At 40.2% G+C, this 11,103-nt stretch overlaps 1 long non-coding RNA gene across 1 annotated transcript; it reads right to left on the reverse strand.

The window, feature by feature from the left end:
• Positions 1 to 2,262: 2,262 nt before the first annotated feature.
• On the reverse strand, positions 2,263 to 6,075 carry LOC126273059 (uncharacterized). Its single transcript, XR_007549299.1, has 2 exons — positions 5,956 to 6,075; positions 2,263 to 2,753 (listed from the first exon to the last, which is right to left on the reverse strand). It is a non-coding gene; the product is annotated as an uncharacterized LOC126273059 (long non-coding RNA).
• Positions 6,076 to 11,103: the final 5,028 nt, after the last annotated feature.

Genomic DNA, 11,103 nt, shown 5'->3' on the forward strand with positions numbered 1-11,103 from the left:
ACCGGAAAGTTGTGTCTGGCATTAGTTAAGAATGTACGGAGGTGCTTGAGAATGGAAAAGACCCTAATAAATTGTAGAGAATTACGCTGAAATTTCTTCTAAGAGCAGAGCTTAACATAATATGCGTCCAAGACAAGTGTATGGCTGAAGACATCATTGCAAACCATCTAAAACCTCTACGAGTTACCTGCTAACTGGGCTTAATACCTGATGACCAAAGGAAATGAATTCCAGAACTTCAGACTTCGAAGCCTAATGTTGTTTTCGGAGGAGTCAGAGAATAGAGAAACTGGAACTGTAGTTAAAAATTGTCACAGTCCCACTTACATTTCTTCCCAGTGAATGAACACACCAGAACAGAAAATAAAAAGGTCATGCCGACACAGTACCTCGAATAATTCCTCCAGATTAACAGTTCGCCCATAGCATAAATGTAGCTATTACACCCAAACAGTGTATACTCACTATCGCTATCTACAAGCCCATACATTCTTAATAAGTGTTACACTTCGTATCACCTGTACGTATTAAGAAGTATAGCTATATCTGAAATATAAAGGTGTTCTTTACGATAAAACTAATAAGTTCTTTTCCAACAGGAGCGTCAGTTTACACTTGACGTGTTCTTTGTCGAGCTGCTGCAGAAACGGCTGCAGGAAGAAGAAGAAATCCGTGTTGCTCCGGTGAGTGTAAATTAGTTCAGTACAGGGAATAATGGCATTAGGTTTCAACGTGTGGTATTTGTTTCATGTTGAGATCAATACTCTCTTACGAACGTGACAGTAGTTAGTGCCCTGCTTCGGGTGTTTTGCCGAGTTGTTTGGATTTGTGCAAAATTGAGTGCAGCGAGCTTTGCCGTTATGTGCACTCGATCCCTGGACTCCATCTAGTCAGGGAAGATCATACGACCTGAAGGACACGGCTCGATCGGTCGTTGAAATATTCTGCATACAACTCGAACAACATCTCGGCACAACTCTCAGAAGTACTTAAATAATCAGTCGAGCAAACAAAAAACTTTTTTAATCGTGGGACATTAGTATTTGTTTAGTATTATTAGTTGGTCAGACATAGACTGAGTAGTGATGTTACTTGAATATTAAAATCAATCACTGTGTAAATATTATCAAAAAATGTAGCTATCAAAAGTATTAATAAATGTAGCACTTCGTAGAAAGCTGCCATGTTAGAATCTAGCACATGTTCTGTATTACTCCACATGTTGGATATCAGAAACTTACAATTTATTTTCCAACAGGAGCGTCAGTTTACGGTTGACGCGTTTTTTGAGGAGCTACTGCAGAGACGTCTGCAGTGAGAAGAGGAAAGCCACACTGCTACGGTGCTACGGTGAGTGAAACTTCGATTTGCAGATTTTAGTTTCTAAGTGTATTTCTGGTTTAGTGGCCACATCGTAACTCCCTTCAGAATGGTAACCTGCGTTTTCGTTATTTTTTCCACTATACAATTGTACATTTTTAATATCACTAAAATGCTGACGGCTTAGGTACGGAGACAAGCCCACAAAATGCAAAATTCTATTGTCGAACCATAGATTCTCTTGTAATGAGCTGTGGGTGGTTATCACGATGTTTGCAATACTGTTCTTATATAACGGGTTTGAATTCTGAGCGGATACGCAGCCATTTTCGACAGTGTGTCATTTCGCCCTACTATTGCTAGGTTCTATGTAATCTTAAGAATGAAAAGTGCACTAAGCTTGCCTACCTGTTCACAGAATGGAGGGAGTTTCAAGAAACATTCTCATCTCCTCCCGTCCATGAAAGAGTTATCAAGTTTTCAGTATAGTTTCACGTTGATCATCGGACACTGGTGTTTTGGTTTTGTTCTCTTATACTGCATCAATGTGTACTTTTATGTCATATAATTATCAATGACACCCTCGGAACTTGAATTCAACATTTCGTTAAAGTATTTTAAGAAACTCTACATTTTGGCATAAGAGCATATACCAAGAGTCTCTGTTGCCTTGGTTGCTTTGTGTAAACTTAGTTCAGTCTAAAGGCCAGTATAAAGGTAGAAATATTCTCATACTAGTGACAGCAATCTGGTATTATGATACAACGAGCAGAAGGACCTGTACTCAGCGAAAAGGATAGAGGCAGATAGTCAATTGCTGGTAGTTCTCACATTTAAACTCTTGTTTATAATGCCTAGCAATCTTGAGTTGATGAGTAAGGGAGATAGAAACATTGGTTCACTATGTACGTATATGGGATGCAAAATAATTTATAAAATATATTGTCATTGCACTCTTTTACTACACTTGTGCCAGTAGTTATAAACTAGTAACACCATTTCGTGTCTATATTACTGTCTCAACAATGTCGATACAGAAATCAAGTCTATACAAGCCTCGGGTCCTATAATAATTTTTCAATTTTCTTTAAATATATCAACCCATCATAATGTGATGACGTTTTTAATTCTGAAATTTAAATGTGTCGACAGGTCACTCCAGAGCCCTTTCCGCCAAGCACGGTGGCTCAGCACATCACACCACGCAGCTCTCCATAGTCACCGAATCTTATGCTGCCTGCTGGGGGCGCCGCCATCATCTCGGCGCCTGGAGAAGAGTCACACCAGTGGCCTCCCCGCCAACCCACGCAGGCTCAACACTAAACACCATGCAGCTCTTCATAGCCTGCTGGGTGCGCCATCGTCAACTCGGCGCTTGGAGAAGGCCGTCTGGCTGCTGAAATATTCGACCACGATACCGTGGCCAATACCCCCTGAAACCAAAGTTGTCAATTCAATAAAACTTTGGCTTAATGTGATAATATACTCTGGTTATTTATTTTAGTTCTAGTGAGGTGGCATTATGGTAACACACGGGCCTCGCAATTGGACTGACAGTGGTACAAGTCAATAATTGGGTCACCAACATTTATGGTTTTGGTGGTATCTTTAAGCACATTAATGAAACGGTAAGTATGGTTCCCTTGTATTCGACTTGTACAATTTTCTCTGCAATACGAGCTCTGTTTGTTATTATCTCTTCGATAGGCGTTAGATTTGAATTATTCTTATACCTTTTCTTTATTGGGTAAGGGATTCATATGAGCAATATTTTTTTAAAAAAGCTATTGTAATATTGGTGCATCAATACAAGCATTTAGAACCCACAGAATTTGCTAAGTAAGTTCATCAGAAAATTCATTCCAACTAATAACACTTAAAAGAGTAATGTGACTAAAAGATCTCTGCATCTAAGGATAACAAGTTAGTGCCTGTCATCTCGACGGTTACTTATGAACTCAGCGCGCCACATGTAATATAACACTAATCTAAGCAGAAACTACACTATAATCAACATTTGACGTCGTGAGTATATATTGTTATCGGCACTCAGTTTGTTTGTTTTCATTAATGACCCTATACTCGTTCCTGCAAAACTATATGGTTGCGAAATAGAAGGTACGTTGATACAATAAGCAACTGGTCATAAATGTAGCATTTGCAACTAGTAAACATAAGTTAAAGCAATCTTAGTGTAATCTAACTCATGCTGCATTTCATTGTACTCCATCGTGCGGACAATAATTGGTTAGCATAGTGATGCAACTACAAACAAGTAAACGGAGCATTTGTGACACGAGCACATGGCTCAGCCGTAAGACCTATACACAGTTCACAGTGCATGCGTGACCATTACTGCTTATAGTGCGGACGTCACTAATTATCACATACCCTTTCTCCTCTGATTTCTAATACTTTATCTTTCACTTTGAGCACTGTAGTAGCGACAGAGAAGAAACATCTGTAGCAGGAGGCCTTTTCTACCATTTCCCCGAAAGTAACGAGTTGGTGCATGTCTCACGGAAAACTGAAAATACCAAATGAGATGGGGAAATGAACATGCAATCGATCTGCGCAAGCTCAGTGAATAAGTGGATTAATGTTAATCACAAGGGAGTTGCACATTCGATATATTGACATTGACCCAAGTAACTTTTCCCAGATTCTAATTAAAAAACATTGATCAAAATACTTCATTCCATGATCCAAAAGGAAATAAGAAAAGAAACATAACCATTGATCCACTTACTGAGTGTGCTCACACAGATCGACTACGTAGCAATAGGACGCACAGAAATCTTTCACTACATTTTCTTGTATATCATGAGTTGTGACGCTGTCCTTGGTTTGCACATACTGGCACAGCTTAAATAGCTATGACTCAAATAAGGAGCAAATGATTCTATAATCCAATTTTCCGGCATTGTTTCACCCTTTCTTCCGAGACTATGACTTCGAAACACGTGTCTGCCTGCTTGTCTCTCATGGGTTGGGTACCATGAACAGCTGATACGTCTTATTTTACTCCCATAGTACATCACGGAAAGCACTGGCAACATTTCTGCACGAAACACGTGAGAACGGCACTGGGCAAATTCTAAACTTTTCCTGAAACATCAGTCGACGTATATAACTCAACTGAAAAACTAGTCACCAGTATAAAGATGAGAAAGTGGTACCACTACAGAAATCCAAAAATTAATGGCAAGACATACGGCCAAAAGTCGCCGAAATTGACGGAACGTGGTAACAAGAACGATATTTGGCATTACCGCACTTTCCGATTCCACACGCCTACTTTGACCTATGATGTTAAACCGGGAATATAAAGCGTACTTTATTTATTATGACAACCACAGATTTAATAGCAGGTCTCTGACATTCTTGAAGATTACTAGCACAAGAAAGATCACTATGGTCGCAATCGAACATAAGAAAGTTGCGAAATATTTCAGTCACTTCATGAAATGCAACTAATGAGACAACCAAGAGGATTAGAGAGTTATGGGCGGGGCATACTAAAAATACTACAATGAGACTAACATTACTCCAAGATAGTCACAGAATCTAAAAATAACTCTCACGAATTCCTCCAGAATAAGCCCAACCAAAAGGTAGAACAAACACACAACTGGAATAGAATGCATTTCTAGAACTATGTAGCTCAAACAAAGACGGTGATACCATCCTCCCCCCCCCCCATCCCACTCCACGCCAAAGAAGGAAATCCATTATGATCAGTATTGGAAATTTTACCTGATATACATTGCTGAAACGAAGACAGTGATGTAGACAATCCCCCACCAACAAAGTTAATACGGATAACGAAATTCACTATATCCAAACAGCGCCAATGAAGACATCGGTCCATAACTCCCCCCCCCCCTTCCCCCTCCCCCCCCATCACCACCACCACACCACTCCCCTCATATAAAACTAACCAAACACAGATCTAAGAACCTCATTTCAAAGAAATATCCTTTCCATAAACGAACTACGATTTCAGACTATACAAAAAAAAATCATTAAAACGTTCTTACCAATCATAGTCCAGTACTGCTCTGTATTCACTTGGTATTAGTGCGTTTGCTTCTGAAAATCCTCGGTCGTATTTTGATATTCATAACATGTTTTAACCATCATTTAAGTAATGGCAAATGTTATTTTGTGGCTGAAACCATTTTAACCCAGAAACAGCCAGACATTTGGGGATTGGGACATGGTCTCATTCCACCAGTCGGTATTGATCCATGACTTCTTCTTTGGAATAAGCCGCATATACAGTTTACACCAGTCACTAAGGCCAAACCGCCCACATCCTTCGCATCCTAAACTCAAGACGTCACACACAACGTCACCTGTCTAAGCAATGGACAAAACGCGGTATCGAAACATGGCTTCACCAACACAGCGCAATTTAAAACGAAAAAATCAATTAGACGGAGCTGTACACCCTAATCTAGACCTGGAAATGGCGAATTAGTTTATTCTATCGCTGTTTGCCGTCTTATCAGCTGTCCAGCACAGGTAAGTCAGGTACACCCTTACAGATAACTTTCAGTTATTAATATCACAGTTTTACAATTACGTTAAAATAGCCAGTTATTATTTAGAATTAAAGTTCTGCAGACTTACGCATTTCCTTATTTGAGTGGTATTCGATTAATGTTCATTAAATAAATTGAGAAGATTATATTGAGACAGGTAGATGCATTTACAAGTAATTCCAAGTACACATATCCTGTTAATCAATGTTTACTCTCGTTACTAAGATACTAATAATATGATCAAAGATAATGTTTAAGCTCTGGCTGATTGGGAGTGTTAATCTTAACTGTTTCTGTAGAATGGTTTTACAAACAGGAGCGTCTGCACCGCAATACATTGCAGCGACAAGATGAACATGGCAGTACATTTGCCATTTTTGAGGTTTCTTATCAACCTTGGCAGGTGTGAATCGTTATGTCACAGAACAGTTTATTTACGACTTTCTTCTAACCTTTCTAACCTAAAGATATTTGCTTGAGAATGCCGTGTTTCTTAAGAACCGATAAGTGCTAGAAAACAGCAGCAGACGTGAACTTTTGCGTCGTATATTTGCTCAAAACCGTAAGTTTTCTTTGCTACACTTCCAGTCAAATCAGTGAATAAGGAACGAAGGAAACTAGTATAGAATGCAATACCAACATTATTTTATGTAGCAGACAAGCTAACAAAACTGTAGCTGGAGGAAACAAACCCACAGAGTATTGATAGTGAAAGAAAAAATACCAATAAAATTATTTCCCAACACAGAAGAAACCAATTCCACAATTGTTGCTGCAGCTGAGCCACAAATGGCAAGAATAATCAACACATCTGCTTTTGCAACTAAAGTGATTACATTTACAGAGATATTTATGTGTTAAAAAGTCGACGAAGTGTAAAACTTAGCAAAACATTAGGTTCCATTACGTGTCAAGCGAATGTCTGGCATATTACGGACAAAAAAAATACTGTTCTCATGCATGAAATGTGTGTTTGTATGGTCTTCTTTTCAGTGGAGTAAGCTACAATTATACACATATTCGGAAGTATTCTTTATAATTATGTTGTAGCTTATGTCACTGAATCAAAGAGATTCGGCGTTTTTATATGTATCTCATGATCATTCATGTCTAATTTAGTAATTAGTTACCTAATTAACTAGAAAAATGGTCAAAAACGAACTATAATTTTACCGCTGGTTTGTCGCCTCTTGGGGCGCTAGAGTTGCACAAACTTGCAGTGAGTGTCGTGACTGTATATGTTCGACTGTGGCAGAGTGAAGCGTAAACTTATTATTTTATGTTAACTAAACTTGTGGATTCCATAACGTACCGATAGCATTAGAATTTGCAACGCTGTCTATGATCCCAATTCAAATTTCAAGCATGGCATAAGCTGACACTACTAGCTCGCCTAAACAAAGCAATCCATCTTTCCGCACAAGTATGTCATTCGCCACGCCAGTACATCACAGCTCAAACCCGACGGGCGATATCGAACTCTCAAGCTGAGCCAATTACTATGCTGTTTTATTGCCTGCATCCTATCTTTTCTACGCCAAATCATTGTACTAGACAAGCTAAAGCGAAAATTCTGTAGCTCACCACCGCAAAGACTTTGATGTCTGCTGTCCTGAAACAACCCCAAATCTTTGTAGTTCGCGTACTTTTTCCTTTCACCCTTACTTTTGATAGTTTTAAGATAAAGGGAAGCATGTGATGACAACGATGTGTTCCGGTGAAGTTCATAGGGCGGGCCGCAAAATTTTGCCATTCCCGTACTTGTGGCTTCGATGTACGTGTTGCCGAAAGGCTCTGTACGAATAATTTTGATTCTGTATTCAACTCCGAATTTTTTTAGCCTTTTGCATCGTGTTTCTGTTCCTCCAACCATTTCTAGTGTTACCAACATACTAAAAAGTAAGGAATTAGAGAAGCAGTAAGCCAATTTAACTTTCCTAGTTTTATATAATCGCTGTGTTTCAATATAAACTTCCCCATTGGTTCAATTTCTTACAAGAGCGGATATAACATACATATCGGAAGGAACCAATGGATATCTTTACTGAATGAAAATTTTTAATTCTTCCTGAAGATAAATCACACGCGGGAACGGATTAAGTCGACAAGTTAACTACAGACATAGTTCCTCATCTACAGCAGCCTATCGCAGGTCGCTGGAGCAATGAAAGGTAATATTCGAGTGAAACAAGGGCAGGTCAATCTGGTTTTCAAGAAAACACTCTTAACTGTAGTCCTAAATCACTGATGTTATTTCGTCGTAGAATTGTGGGGATGTTTTACGATCATGCGTTACGTCCATCTTGTGCATCAGAATCCCCTACTACAGAAATCAATAAGGATTCCGCAAACATAGATGTAGCGACATTCATCTCGCTGTGATAGTCCCTGCGATCCAGAGCTCCGAAGAACACGGCGCCCAGGTGAACGCCGTGTCCCTCGCCTTCGGTACAGCCCAGCACTGTACTTTAGTCAAGAAAGCAGAGCGTGTCGAGAAGCGGACCAGAAGTCTGGTTACAGCACGTGCTAGCAGATATAGCTCCAAACGTATAGCTTAAGGTCCAAGGGAGCTCTACAGGGCCGTTACTGTTTACAGTATTCAGTGTGTAACGGGTTTAAGTCCAGATATTTCTATTGGTGACTGTGGACGGTGCGCTGGTAGGCATTACATCAGTACATACATCATTTACAGACTAGTAATTACAGTTTATAATAGTGAAAGCCAAGATCGTTCGATGTGAAATAGATTATTGCATCAGCAGACTCGACGATAAGTGGCTGTCATCCTGAGATTCTCAAATCTCCCGGAATATAATTATACATGATTCATTCGACGCTCTGAGAACTCGCTCATTTACAATAACAGTTCCGCATTTGTTTGTAAAATACATAAAGCAACCTGGTATAGACCTTTATTATTATATTTGGGGAAACTACGTAGTATATCGATGAGATAATTTGTATTTATGTTTCTGGGAGATCTGACGATCTGAGGATGGCGGATGGGTACTGTCAAAAACTGGTGTTGAAATAAACTATTTCAAAACAAACGATCTTAGCTTCCAGTATTATAAATTACAATATCACATCGCCCCAAAAACATGTGTGAGTCATATAATAGCAGTAGAAGGGACATTTAATAAGTAATTCAACACTTTCTTTCTGAAAAAAGTTTTTCTATTCTTGTTCTCGATACACCATATTATTCTTCCCTCTTTTGGCTACAAATGGCCTCATATCACCTCACTGGAAGGGCCTATATACATGCATGGCACAACAGCCAACGTCTTCCTGCATCAAAAACTTCCCCATCATCCACATAATGCTTCACGCAGAGTGCCAGAGTGCATCCTACATCGGGCCAAACAGATGGAATTTGGAAGGTACAAGCTCTTCATTGGAGGTTGGATGAGAAGAAACAGTTAAGGGTTGTGAGTGTCTCTAGGTTGCGCGGCAACTTTGAATCCTTGTATTGTTACGGAGAAGGAGAATATCGTTTACACTTTTGTGGCGATGAACATTCTGATGTCGTTTATTCAATTTCCTGATCGTAGCGCAATGCAGTTTAGAGTGGATCGTTGCAAAATGAGGGAGTACATCAAACAGAATAATGGAGTCAGAGTGCCAGAAGGCCGTTGCCATGACTTTATCCACTGCGGGTGTTTCTTTGAACTTTTTCTTCGGTGGAGAGGTGATGTACCCCCCGCCCCCTCCAACCATGGATTCCTGGATTGTTTCCGCATCGAATGGAAGGAGATGCGCCTGTGTTAGTCTCATTACGGTAAAACAATTCTGTACAGATGGCCTTCATTCAGGTTTATGGTTTTCTGTTTGGCAGAGAGGCAATTGGTGGCGACACACCTTCGAGCAGCCCAACTGGTGGACGAGAGTTTCAGTATTACCAACAGAGGCTTCCAGTTGTGTAGCGAGTTGTTTGATGGTGCTCTGTTAGTCTCCTTCAATGAGAGTATCCATCCATGCCAGCAATGCAAGACTCACAGCTGTGTGCTTCTAGCCGGCTAGTGGGACATCGGTAATGCTTGTTTGACGTTGTTGCGATGATGACAGCCGACTCGCCCAACGACACACCACGCTTTTGTGCACTGGCTGGTCTCCATAGACATCTGTAAGCAATGCCCTGACACTCCAATAAAAGAAACCCACACGCAGTTTACTGCTCGAAATGCACCTACGTTATGCCGACTGTTTCGATGGCTGCTTAAACCTCTGCGAACTACAGGAAATACACGAAACTATAGCGGAGGCAGTGGTAATATTCCACAATGTTCCACAATAACTTCTGCATTTTTTCAAAGGAAGCCGGCTGTAAAAATGTGTTGCATTGCTTACTGAACGTCACGCATTGATATTACAATTTGTTTGTTTTGAGGCTGGATAGTACCGCCAAATATAGGTGGCAACAGGAAACCAGTAATGTCTATTTCCCCCCTGGGCAGCAGGTCAGGTGTTCAAGTGTGGACGCATGGACCCGAAACGAGTTATCTGTATGACTGGCGATGTCCGTTAGGTGGTGTAGTTACTGTAAGCAGAAAACTATCAGGTTGTAAAGTTTGTTACGTGTTTGTGGAAAGACTGTGTGATGCAGAGAAAAATCCACTTACACATTGATATGTGGACATATTAAGGTATTACTTAAAAAATTATCTCGACTTACACCTGTTAAACCCTGGCTATAAATGGTGTAGTCGATAATGATGAAAGTTCTACGAGGCTGTTTGTTGACAGTGCTGGTTGTCTATGGAAAGGGTGCAACACCAGGAAACTTGAATTGATGCAGGACGACCTGAAAAGGATTGAAGATAGGTGTAACTGACTCTGATCACACAGAAATGTAATGCGTAAATCCAGATAGTCATTACTTTTCTATTGCACCACTGGTGATAAATCACTGGATACAGAAAGAAATGGAAAACATCTGAGAATAGCGAGCAGATGACAAGCTGACGTCTGTTGGAGCATCCTGAAGAGAACGTTAACTCATCAGTGAAAGAAGTGGCTTTCAAATCATTGTAATGATCATTTCCTGTGTGTCGCTCATCAATATTCGAAATGGCTCTAAGCACTATGGGCCTTAATATCTAAGGTTATTAATCCCCTAGAACTTAGAACTACTTAAACCTAACAAACCAAAGGACATCACATACATCCATGCCCATGGCAGGATTCGAAGCTGCGACCGTAGCAGCCGCGTGGTTCCGGACTGAAGCGCGTAGAA

Source organism: Schistocerca gregaria, chromosome 5 (genome assembly GCF_023897955.1).
Source record: "Schistocerca gregaria isolate iqSchGreg1 chromosome 5, iqSchGreg1.2, whole genome shotgun sequence".
In the NCBI taxonomy this organism is placed as follows: domain Eukaryota; kingdom Metazoa; phylum Arthropoda; class Insecta; order Orthoptera; family Acrididae; genus Schistocerca; species Schistocerca gregaria.